Source organism: Eurosta solidaginis, chromosome 2 (assembly GCF_040869045.1).
Source record: "Eurosta solidaginis isolate ZX-2024a chromosome 2, ASM4086904v1, whole genome shotgun sequence".
NCBI lineage: Eukaryota > Metazoa > Arthropoda > Insecta > Diptera > Tephritidae > Eurosta > Eurosta solidaginis.
The window spans coordinates 23551709-23564904 of NC_090320.1; positions in this window are offsets into that span (position 1 = coordinate 23551709).

Here is a 13196-nt window from a genome sequence, read left to right on the forward strand (position 1 = left end):
CTTATACGTAGCTTAGTATGTCATATGCATGCACAGATAGAGGGAGAGTAGTGAGAGGCAAGCCGGTAATGTTACATTGCCCAAAGCGATATCTGCCAGGTGTTAGTTTACAAGCATGCACTTTATAGTACAGTAAAAACTCGATATGCAGACAGTGATATAAGAATACCTTGGAACGAAACTAAGGAACTATGGAGCTTTAAAGGCCTTGAGAATTCTAAGAACCCGTCGTCGGCTTGTTTTTATTTTTATAAGTTATAAAATTCAAAACAAATATATATCATATGTAAATCGAACCTTTATTTTGTTATCCAAGTACATGCTTTGAAATAGCTAAGGCTTAGTTTACATATAACGAGATTATTTTCATTTTCGTACTTAACTCCTAATCGCTAATTGTATGTCTAGATTTCCCATATAACTTTTTCCCTTCGATAATCAGTAATTATAATGAAACTTAGAGATGCGGATTTTTTGTCATGGAAAACGTTCCACCTCTAGAGTGTAATCTCTAATTAGAAGCACAAAATATAAGAAAATCGTAAAAACCTGGATTTATTGTAGAGTAAGGCATGCGTAAACGTGGTATAAGGCTCGTTATCAAGCGGAGATGTTGCGAGATGAACTTTTTAACTGGCTTCATTAAAATTAATCCAATCTGAATCTAGACCGAGTTTCCATAGATAATTTCTGTAGGTTGTAATTTTGGAATTATTTCTTACTTTTTTCAATGAATTTGGTACCATTCTTCAACAAATTAGAGATCTACTTCGATATCAGGATCCACTTTCGGATTATTTCGAAATTGTTTTCAGCTTTGAAGTGATCGATGAGGTGTCTGTAACGTCGTTACTTATAACGAACTTATAACTCATCTAAAACAAACCCATAACTCGACGATAACAAACGTAAAACTCGTTGATACAATTCGATATCACACCGATTGCAGACCAATAACTCTTTTATAACAAATTGATGACTTTTCGATAGCCAATCGATAATCTTACGACGTAAAAGTCAACAACTTTTTTTTCCAATCGATAACCTTCACTAACTTTTCGATAACAAGCCGTTAACCCCTCGATTAAAAACTGATAGTTCATCGGTAAGGTTTTTTATCGATACAATTTTTTGTATACTTCGATAACGAATCGATAGCTCGTCCATAACTCAAAAATAACACACCGATAACAAGTGAATAAAAATTCGATAACTCGTAACGCTGATAGCCTGAACTCGTTGATAACAATTCGATATCAAATCTAAGACATTTCGATAGTCAATGGATAACTTTTCGATGTAAAAATCGATAACTTTTCTATAGGAAATCGCCAACTTTCCGATAACAAACGGATAACCCCTCGATTGAAAACTGATAGTTCATCGACATTTTTTTATCGATAAAATTTTGTTTATACTTGGATAAAAAATCGATAACTCGTCTATAATCAGTGCTAACACACTGTGAGTAACAATTCGATAACTCGTCGAACGCTCACAGCCCGCCGATAAGAAGCCCTTTTTTCCGTTAGTCAGATAGAACATTGTTCTCAGTGAGCTGTTTTTTAGAGCCGAGTGGATTAATCACCGCCAGTATATTTCTTTAGCGCCTTCTTGACGGCTAAGATTGCTTGGGTAACTATGTGAACTTGCTTCGCCTAACACAGGCGTCTCTTGGCTGCCACAATGTAATGTTTCGTGTCGATTTTTGGAACTCGTAGAGTGCGCATATGCAGGAGCTGGTGTTATGCCTGCCAATGATTGCGACGAAACCGACAGTGGTCTTCGATCCGGAGACAGCAAAGTTACTTGGTATATTTATTTAGGCTGAAACTTGGTACTGCGTATAACCTTATTTCGAGCCCTGGAGAAGTCATTACACGTTAGCCAATTAGGAGAGGTTACATCGTGGAGGCTAAGTTTTCCGACTGTACAGCCCAATTCCACCTTCCTTGGCCACCCTGGTTTTAAAGCTGCTAAGAATGATTTTGAAATAATCGTTTCGTTGGCGTTTGTATTGAAAACACTTGCATTGGTACGAATCACGCCAATATGCTCGTTCACAGTTGTGCGCGACAGTTTTTGGGATGGAGAAGGCTTTTTTCCTCCACAAAACCATCACCTTGGCCCGAATAACGCTTCCATCCATATGGCCATTGTTGCAGATATAGCAAAGGACTTATTGTCTATCTGCATTGCCCCATCCATCGTGCGTCCTGTATGACAGTAATGCCAGCATTTGCCTTAATTAGGACATCATCTAACCGAAATAGATGCGCATAGGTATATTTGCCCAGTTGCAAACCCTTAAATCGTAGTCCTGTAAGTGGTAGTTAGATAAAGGTGAGCGCTAGCAGGGCTTGTTTCTTGTTTATTCAATTGTCAGGTGCATGTACAGTAGGGTGGTCTAAAAAATCATATAACATTTTTCCAGTCTCGCCCCTTTAAACGTCAATAACAAGGACAAAAATATAACACAGAAAGTTTGGTGCCGATTCGAAATCATTAAGAGGTGCCGCACAGTGGTCAAAGATAAGATTTTTTTCTAGCACCCAAAATTGATTGTAATACATTACTCTATGACATTTGGGTTCTGTTTGGAACCGGTTAGGGGGTGCCGCACAGTGCTTAAAGTTCATATTCTGAGTCATTAGTCTTCATAGTATAATCTGTGCTTGAACCGATGTAGCAACACTCCTTAAGCATGTGCAATTGGAACCAAAATTTATATACGATATTTTTAACCGTTTTAAGGTTGTGAAAAATCGTTTTATTTCATTAATAAGGAACACCCTAATGTACATATAATGCGAGCAATTGGCAAATAATTTCTTCTTTGCCTTTTCAATTATTTTAAAATGTTGTGAATATTAACTATGTTGCTACTAAATAAATGCAAAACAACAATAAAGCAAACAACCACACTTGTGTACATGAACACATCAAAGTAAACCATTTACACACGTAGATAGACGGCGACGGAGAATATCTCACATACACATATGTAGTCAATAGCTAAGAGCAGAAGTTGTTACTCTCACATACCTGAATATAGCTAAATAACCAAGAATGAGATACAACTGCTCCAACTGTTCATGAAAAGTCTAGACCTTAGGAGAAATGGGGAACGAGGTAACCGAGAGTATAAAAGCAGCGCAAGCTGAGGAATCAGTAATCAGTTTTATTTAAACACGCTATTAGTTGTGACGTATAATTGTGAAGTACTACTCCCAAAGTAGTCTAAATAAAGACCATTGTGCCCTACTGAATATTGGAGTTATTTATTCTACAGTTCAGCGATTCGAACATTAGCAGAAGGTGTATAATTATCAAAAATCCCCAAAATTCGTTACAATATGTAGGCGTAAGTCCTTTGAAAGAGGTTTCACTGCATACGTTGAAGAATTAAAGCTTGACTATTCATACATACATATATAGAGCTACTTTTAAATGACATTCTCGCTCGGCTGCCAACTCCGTCACTCCCAGCATTACTTCGCGTGTGGCAATGTCATTTTCTTTTCGAATGGCAGTAATATGTAAGCGATTTGCTAAAATTAATTACACTTTGTCTAACAGCTGATAAATGTCAACAAATTAAGTTTATTTTGAATTTTGCAACATTGCTGCAATTCCGTTTGTGTACGGCACATTTTAGTTGCATCATCACTCACTCAACTGAAAAGCAAATAAATTTGAAAGAACCAACAAACAAATGTAATAAATATGCAGTCGGGTGATCATGTTGACTGGGTGCCTAATGTATATGTGTGTGAGTGTCTGTGTATTTATGATTGTTGGAAATAATAAATTCTAATGCAACAAGTTAATTTCCTGTTAGTAAACAGTCGAGGTTTTGAGCTCCCAAAACTGCATGCGACCATTGTGGAAAAGAATTAATAAGGGTGGAATTAAGAAGAGTCGAAGCACTGGCCGCTGATAATGGTCTGGGCGTGAACCCTAATAAAACGGAACTGGCGCTCTTTACGAGGGAGTATAAGATACCACCTCTCTAAACTCCGGTGCTGGCAAACACAGTGCTTAAGTTATGCGAGTCCGCCAACTATATAGAGCTCACACTTGATAAGAAATTGAACTGGACACAAAACACCACGGAACGTATCCACAAGGCCACGGTTTCCCTCTACACATGTAAAGGGCAATTGGACGCAAATGGGGTATGTCCCCTATGATAGTGCATTGGATATAGACGGCCATTGTTAGGCCAATATTGCTATACGGGGTGGCGGTATGGTGGCCCGCCCTGAATAAATCCTCGACGGTTCTTGCTCTTCAAAAGGTGCAACGATCTACATTACTATGCATAAGCGGAGCCATCCGCACAACGCCATCGGAAGCTATGAATGTAATACTGAACCTACTACCCATAGATATAGTAGGCATAAAGTATGTGGCATGTGCAGCTATTAGGCTGAGGAAACTGACCACAAGGTCTCACTGCAACCATACTGAAATTCTCGACATAATCTGCAAACCAGAATGGACAGATTTCTGCAAACCACATACCAACTTCAACAAGGGATACGAGATATTAATCACTGAGAGGGAACAATGGGTGAATGACCCTGATTAGCCCACTTACAGCATTCAGATATACACAGATAGATCCAAACTGGATAACAGGGTCGGAGGAGGTGTCTATTCGGAACGATTGCACATACATTCGTTTCGCCTTCCGGATCACTGTAGCGTATTTCAGGTCGAGCTTGCGGCCATACAAGACGCTATGGACTGCCTAAGGCAGTCTCTCAGAAGCACATTTATATTTTCTCAGACAGTCAAGCAGCACTGAAAGCCCTTGATTCTGCCACAACTAATTCTGAAACTGTAGTAGGCTGTCAAATAGCAACAAACGTGAACAGTTTACCCTGAATGTGGTATGGGTTCCGGGATATAAGGGCTTACCAGGTAATGAGATGGCGATTGAGCTTGCAAGAAAGGGTACGCCCATCGTGGAAGAGGTTGCGCATGCCGCTCGCCACCTGCAAGCTCAAGATAAAGGAGGCCCTACTGATGGAAGCGGGAGCCAGGTGGAAGCACCATGATAGATGCCACAAGGCAAAACGCACATGGCCCGAATGGAATGAGAAGAGATCGCGAGAGCTTCTCACAATCGGTAAGAGGGATTTTCCATAGTTGTAGGTCTTCTCACTGTCAAGTTTGTATTGGATCGCATGCGGAAAGGATTGGCGCTCCATTTAATGATTATTGTAGAAGCTGCGGCAACGAAGAGGAGCCTGAAACTATTAGGCATCAACTTTGCAAATGTCCAGCGCTTGGTAGAAAAAGGCAACGTTTCATGGGCAAGATGTTTCTTGTAGATCTGACTGATATAGCTGAGGTCAATACACGACGCTTGGTTAGCTCCACGAACTCAACGAATTGTTTTGATTAGGAGAGTAGCAACAGATCCGTGTGGTTTCACAATGGGCCTATAAAAACCCAAATGTGCCGCTCCCATGTGGACGGCAGCCACTTGAACCTAACCGATCCTAACATATTGTGGCAAGAAAGCGGGGTTTTGACTGTTAGTATCAACCTACCAATGTATTTGTATCTTCTGAAATCTACCACTTAGACTTTTTTGTCATGTTCACGGATTGTTTAAAATATTTGCAACCGTAAATATGTAAATGTTGCCCAGTAAATTTAAAACTATTGTCTCAATCTATAGCTTTATAAATGTCGTTTATCAACGCCGCTTTTGAAACCGTCCAGCAAAATCTTCATACAATTCTGCTTCCTCCTCCTTTAAGTGCCTGACTATTTGGTGTTGCTTTGATATTCGTCGTCAGCTCTTTTGATTGACAATCGATCTTTTCAGTTTGAGAATTAAGTACGCGAAAAGCGTGGTATGCAAAGCAGTAGACGACAATCTTAGCATTGTTTCATTTCGAGAATTAATTTTGTTGCAACAAATTGCATGAAGAACGCACATACATATAACTTATAGCACAGTGGATTTATTTCGAAAATTTATGCACAAAAATTATGTTACTGATTCGGAAATTGGTTTCAATTTATTTCCAACAAAACATTATAACCGTCTCAACCTAACCGTTACTTTGATTCCGTATTGGTGGTCTTCGCCTTCTATGTATGTAAGTGAGAGCCATGACATATCATACTCCAGCTAAAGCTATTTTTCAGACTGAAACAATGGTAAATATACTGTGGCGAATATTAGCATTACTATGCTGTTAGTAAATAATCACAACAGCAAAAACGGCAGCACTTATGTACAAGGCAGCGAAGAGATATCTCACACACACACATATAGTAATCAGCCGAAGTAGTTGCTCACACATACACACGCATATGGCTATAAGAAAAGCATAAACTATAAATTTACATGTTTGTAGATGGTAACCAAGCATGAGATACAATTGTTCTCGAACAGATTTTCGCGAAATGACTAGACCTTAGGAGAAATAGGTGAACGAGAAACCCGAGAGTATAACAGCAGCGCAAGCTGAAGAATCAGTAATCCGTTTGATTTAAACATGCAGTTGTGAAGTACGTGATATCGAATTATAATTGTACTTCTCCTAAAATAGGCAATACCGAATACTGGAATTATTTATTCGACAGTTCAGCCATACGAACGTTAGCTGAAGGTGTATAATAACCAGGATATCCTTAAATTCGTTACAATACGTAGCCTTGGCAGTTAGCCTTCTACATATTGAGCTTGGACCAGAATTTTCTCTCGAGTACGCTATGTTGATCACGGCATAAATTTTAAAGACATAACCAGCAAAGAGACTTTTGAGCACTTTCTATGTACATTTGCGGCTCTAGTAAGAAAACTTTTGAAAGCCCCTTTTTGGGAACCTGCATAGACCATCGGAAATAGGGGACCCAAATAGCAAATACGTACCTAGGTGATGTTTATATAAGGAGTTTGTGTGGGAATGGTTTTAATATAGATGAATGGGTTTGCACTAGATGAACTTATATTGAATTATTCAAAAATTAATTCACCGCGTAACTAAAATTTACATGATCTAGCGTTCCTCCCGCCGGAAATGTACGATACGTGTTCTTAATTGAACAGGATTTATAACATACAGCCTTAGCTAGGCTCGGTTACCAACAACGCTGCGTTGTAAATGAGTTTGAAGGGACAAGACTTTTTTTGTTGTGATCACGTTTGCACTCAAATGAAGTATCGATGCCTTTGAACTATTGACCGCACCATAGGCTGCAATCATCGCCCAATCTGACAGTATTCAAAAACATAAAACTGATCCATATAGTGGACGTGCAGACCGCAAGTACTTTGTCACCAATTGTCAGTGCCCTTTGGATGAACAAACCTCCGTGGTGGGGTACGAAGCATATCGAAATCCCTGCTTACTATAAGTCCCAGCACCTGGTAACAATGCAACTCTAAGTCAAGTTGAGGCCAACTCGATTCGTGCCTGCTTCCCTTGGTACAGACTTTACAAACTTTAAGTCATTAGTTGTGCCTCGAAATCAAAACTACCGACGAGGGAGGGTCGAAATATCCGCAAGACCCATTTCACATGAAGCCATTAACAAATACCTCGTGCACAAGTATTCAATATTTTCTAGTTTCAACAAGGGAGTACCGCACGCGTCATACCTGCCGTCAATTACACCTGTCCCCTAACGCCAAACGACCATGTGTCGAGTACATAGAGCATTCGCACAACACATTCATACATTCTCACTTACTTTTCCATTGAAGTCATGTGGTTTTTTGTATTTTTTGGTTTTAGATCTAAGTAAAAGGTTCCTTTTTCAGAAGCGATGGTTCCTCATCTCTTCACCTCTGCCTATAAGAGGTAACTCTTTAAAAAAAACTAGCCTAAGATCCCTCTTTGAATATTGCAGATTGCGAACTAGGAAGATCAAAATTTGGGTTTTCTCACTTGAAAGGTAATCTTACAGAGTCCCATGTAGACGTTAGAACGACGTCAAAATGACACATGGGAAGTTGCTAATTAACTTAATAGGGTTTGTTCTACACCTCCTGGAAACATTTTACCTCTAGTAAACGTGTGACATGGAAGCAGCTTAGTTCCCGAGGTAGTTTTTATTTGTGCGAGCTCATTCCTCATCGAAGGAAAACGCATTGCATTCCTATGGGGACTAGTTTTTCCTTAGAGCCTTTTCCTCCAAGTAAGAGCTACACCTGCTGGCTTGCATGGATGACTACGTTACACTTAGTCATAAAGCATATTTTAATGCTATAAAATATGAGCATAGCATCTCAACAGGCCATGGCAGACTAAAGCGACATGCAATGCCATCGCTCAGAAAAGAGATAAGCATCTTGGACGAATTAAAGGCATCTACAGTCTATTAGTCCGCAGAAATAATTAATCAGCTTAAATATTATAGATCTTGCTGTATGAAGTGTGGTGAAGAAAAGTGTTGTTATTTTCAAGCGATCATATCTACTGGTTTAATAAAATTGTCAAATCCAGACAACTTCTAAATCGAACCAGTTACGCATGAGTTGCTTACGTTTCCTAGATAAAGTAAACAAAGACGTAAGAGTTAAGCTTAAGTATGGTTGCGAAAATTGTGTTTAAAACATAATTATAGTATCTCTTGCTCCCCAAGTAGTTACAAATTTTTGGAAAGGTCTACCTTTCATCAGACAAGTTCATTAATAATAATCATAAGACTCAGAAGGTTATTCCGTTTATGAACACTCCTCTATCATTAACACACTCAATGCCTTGGTTTCTTCCTCTACATACACTCTCACTTCTTCCACCTCTCACCCCCTCCCCTCATTCTGCTTTACTGAGTTAACTTTTTTCCCATTCGTACTCTAATCATCATCACACATCACACTCCGTGCGTATATCTGCCTTGAAAAAGTTCTCAGGGAAAACTCATCTGCCTTGCTGATGATACTGTTCGTGGTCGGCATAAAACATATACATAGGTCCATTCCCGCCAATTCGTACGTATATTTTAAAAAGGAGCACGATGCAAATTGGAAATGGAGCTCGTAGCTATCGTGCCTTACATCTATTTTATTTACTTTAATCAGCCCCACACCTTTCCTTCTCCTTTACCTTCACACTCCACTCTTGGTCTCACTCTACTTCTCCCACTTCCTCTCTCCATCTCTTTACCGCGTTCTCTACACCTTGCTCTAATTCTCCCTTCACTTATCTCTGTCCTGCTCTCCATCTCTCTCACTTCTTTATACACTTTTACATTAAAAAACTAGAGTTCTTATTGTTGAAGCTCCAAATAAGTTACTGTATCCATGATACACTCCCAACTGTAGTTTGTTTAAGATAAAATAAATAAAAGGAAAACTATTTGCGCCCATAGTAGCTCATTCACATCCCTACATCTCTTTCTGCAGTCGCTTAACGAGTTGTAACAACATTGCTTACTAACTACTGTTTGTAATGCTGTCAACAAGAGGCTGGCGTTGACATCTTGCCAGGCAAATGTGATTGACACATTATACCTAAGTACCACAGCTGTACTACTACACGAACTTCAGCAAAGTATTACAGTCGCTACCAGCTCTTAGCAAGACACATTCATTCTCATGTGTATCTTTGTATTTTCAAGTTCGTTCATTCACTTCTCTCCAAGAGTGGAGCAACTCCTACCTCCGTATCAATCATTGAAGGTACTTTTGTATTTTTGTCTGAAAGGTACTTCTGAGTCTAGCTTCTACAGAGTGTTGCTCACACATACATATATGTGTCAATATAAAGCAAAAAAGAAAAAAAATACAATAAACCTTTTTAGCTTAGCATTCCGTTGTTCAAATACGAGTAGCATAAAAATGAACCAAAAACAAGTAAGGAGAGCTAAGTTCGGGTGTAACAGAACCTTACATACTCCTCTGCCAAATTACAGCTTGCAAAACTTTTAAATCACCTTCTTTTAAAAGTGAGCGGTGCCGCCACGCCCATTGTCCAAAATTTTACTAAATTTCTATTCTGCGTAATAAGGGCAACCCACCTACCAAGTTTCATCGCTTTATCCGTCTTTGGTAATGAATTATCGCACTTTTTCGGTTTTTCGAAATTTTCGATATCGAAAAAGTGGGCGTGGTTATAGTCCGATTTTGGACATTTTAAATATCTTAAGATCTGAGATGAGTGTCCAGGAACTTCTATACCAAATTTCATTTAGATACTTCAAAATTTACTCAAGTTATCATGTTCACGGACAGACGGATGGAGGGACATGGCTAAATGAATATCTTTTTTCGCCCAGATCATTTTTATATATAGAAGTCTATATCTATCTCGATTAGTTTATACCGTTACGGTGCACGAACGAAGTATAAAAAACTGCTTTATGAACTTCTTCCCATATTCGTTAGCCTGCAACGCCAATTGACACGCCCACACCAGCTCTTTAACAGTTATAGAATAAATTCTTTTGTGCAACATTCGTACTTTTTGCTGTTAGACAAACAATTAATTAACACTTCCACTAATGTCGTCAACATTATTATCATCAACATCATCACATTCATGCTTAACAAATTCTACTTCTGTGCCACAAGACTCACAAATAAGTACAATGGGAATTAATGAGGCGCATGGACAATGACAAAAGGCAAGTTTACGACTATGCTTGCAACAGTTTTGTAGCAAGAACTTTGAATGTAATTTTATTTATAGGTGAAGAGGCGCGGTGGGAGTTCGAGTGAGTTGTTGGGTTTTATCTATAGGTTTTTTGTATTGTAATTTTGCAGCTCTTAATGTTAATGGTGTCGTTTCAATAGCGAAATACCCGTAGAAGTAAAGCATTCTCTTGGGGAAAATGTGGGTTATGAAGAAAGTTTTCTAAACTTCACAGTCTATGGAAACGAATAGAATTAAGTAATATAGATAGCCCTATGTATCTCTTGTGCCTTCTTTTCCGCAGACCACCTCATTCAGAACAATCGGTCTCAAGCAATTGAGAATCAAAGTCGACTTTCGTTAGAGTATGCGCCTAAAAAAGTTGCAGCAGTATGGAAGTATTTTCCTTTGTCTTAAGCCAGCTACGCGTAGTCAGAAATTATGGCCTCATCGCTACTGTCCCAAAAATACAGTCTGCAAAACCAGATGTCTTTCAAATGTATATGAGTCCTGAGTCTGCAGAGGGCAAAGGGAACTTCCGCTAAGATTTAGGGTTAGTCTTAATGCTTTAAACTAATAGCGGTACTCCCCTTTAATTTATGTACCCTTTTTCTAAGTTTTTATTTTTTGTTGTCGCCACGACCTTTTTATTGTAAAAAAAAAAACAGTTTGCCGAAACAGATGGCTGTTTCATGCATGTTGGTCCTGAGTCGGCAGGAGCCAATGGCAGCTCCAGTTAGGATTATACGTTTAGTGCTGTGTCCTCCCATCATAGCTTTTGTTATACTCACGCCGGTCGCCTGACGGCGCCTTTAATTTCTATATCTTCCTTTCTAAGCTCCTCTCAGGTCTTTTAGCCACTCATCCGCTATTTCTCTTGTTTGTGTGCTCTTTTCAATCACCCCTGCGCACTAGCCCAACTTCATGTTGTTGTATTGTTACGAATATTAGCAACACTAAAGGGCTACTGTCATCTCTAAGCCGATACTAAGCAGTGACTTGTATACACATCAAAAAATTAATCATTATGTCTACCCATATGTCCATACATGCAGCGGAGAGAAAACGCGCAAACACATGCATATATCTGAGATGCTCCCAAAAGTAGGCAATGGTTTGTGCAAGTATCACTCACAAATACACGTGCATATGAGAAGCTATAAACGTAGTAATTTTATAGCTGATAACTAACTAGTAAGTTCTGGAAATAGAAGCGCCTAGAAGTATGGAACGAGGAAATCGAAGAGTATAAAAAGCAGCAACAGTAGAGGCGCGACAATCAGTTTGATTTAAGACTCTATCTGGCGAGCAATAGTAGTGTTATTCTGAAGTACTTTAATAAAGGCCATTTTGCGTTATTGAATAGTGGAGTTATTTATTCAACAGTTTAGTGATTTGAACGTTAGCAGAAGGTTGCAAATAAGGGGAATTGCACTAAATTCGTTACAGTATGTTAAGTTTTAACAAGGCCTCAAGCACTAATGGGGATTTCGTCTCATATATGCAAATGAGTCTGAGCGTGGTTTGACTGACATTCAGCAAAGTTATGTACATTATTTCCATCCTCAAAGATAATTTAGAACTATGTAAGCATTAGTCTTTAAATCCTTCTTAAATTACACTCTATAGTGCCTGATTTTCACTGAAAGTGTCAATCTTGAAGGCCTTCAAAGCTGCTATGTCTCCTCTTGTCAAAACTTATGAAAGTGTGACGTCGCATTTCGGCCATTGTGATGAGCTTTCCTCTGTCAACACTCTCTTTGGCTCTATTTATTAGGATTTCCTAGGCAGCTTGTTCATTTACTGTGTGCAAGGGAGTTAACTCGAGCAGCACTTCTAACGCCACTGTTTGTGCTTTCTGAGTGAAGCTGTAGCTGCTCTGGAGGCCTCATATTTTCGTTTATGCATCTGACTAACTTTGTATACATCCACGTCAACATATTTGGGAGACAGCTGTAAGTTTTGAAAGCGAATCGTCCACACACCATTGTTACTCTAGTTGTGATACTACCAACATGCTTCCTTCGCCCAGAGTCCCTTTCCTCTTTCAAGTAATAGTGGCGGTTTAGCTAGGGTTAGCGCCTAGTTTAATTGAGTGCCCTGTGGATAATATCGACAACATCTAAAAACATGGTTTCTAACTTCCCGCTTGCAAGATTAACAAAATCGCTGGTATAGCATTAACATCGGATTACGTTATTTCCCTGTATTCGCTTCACAATTGAAACGGTACCTGCTTCTTTTATGCATAACTTGTAGTGCTCAGTTTTACCTGATCATAATATGTGATAGTTTCGGCTATCCTTGCGTTGAGTTGAGTCTCGATCCCTTTATTACGAGTGCTTACCTGCATGTGTTCTGTGCGCTAAGCACTACTACCAAAGAATTAGCCGAAGGTGTTCTGAATTTGGACAAGGTTGCTTCCTCTGCAGCGAAATACGGATGAGTTTGCCGAAATATTAGTAACGTTGGTGCTATTATCGATAGCCAGTTAACGCAGTTGCCTCCATTTGTGCTGACTATGGAGATATTTGGTTAATTCTTGGCGTTACCAATGGTGCGGTGACATAACAGCTAAAAAGTCAAGAC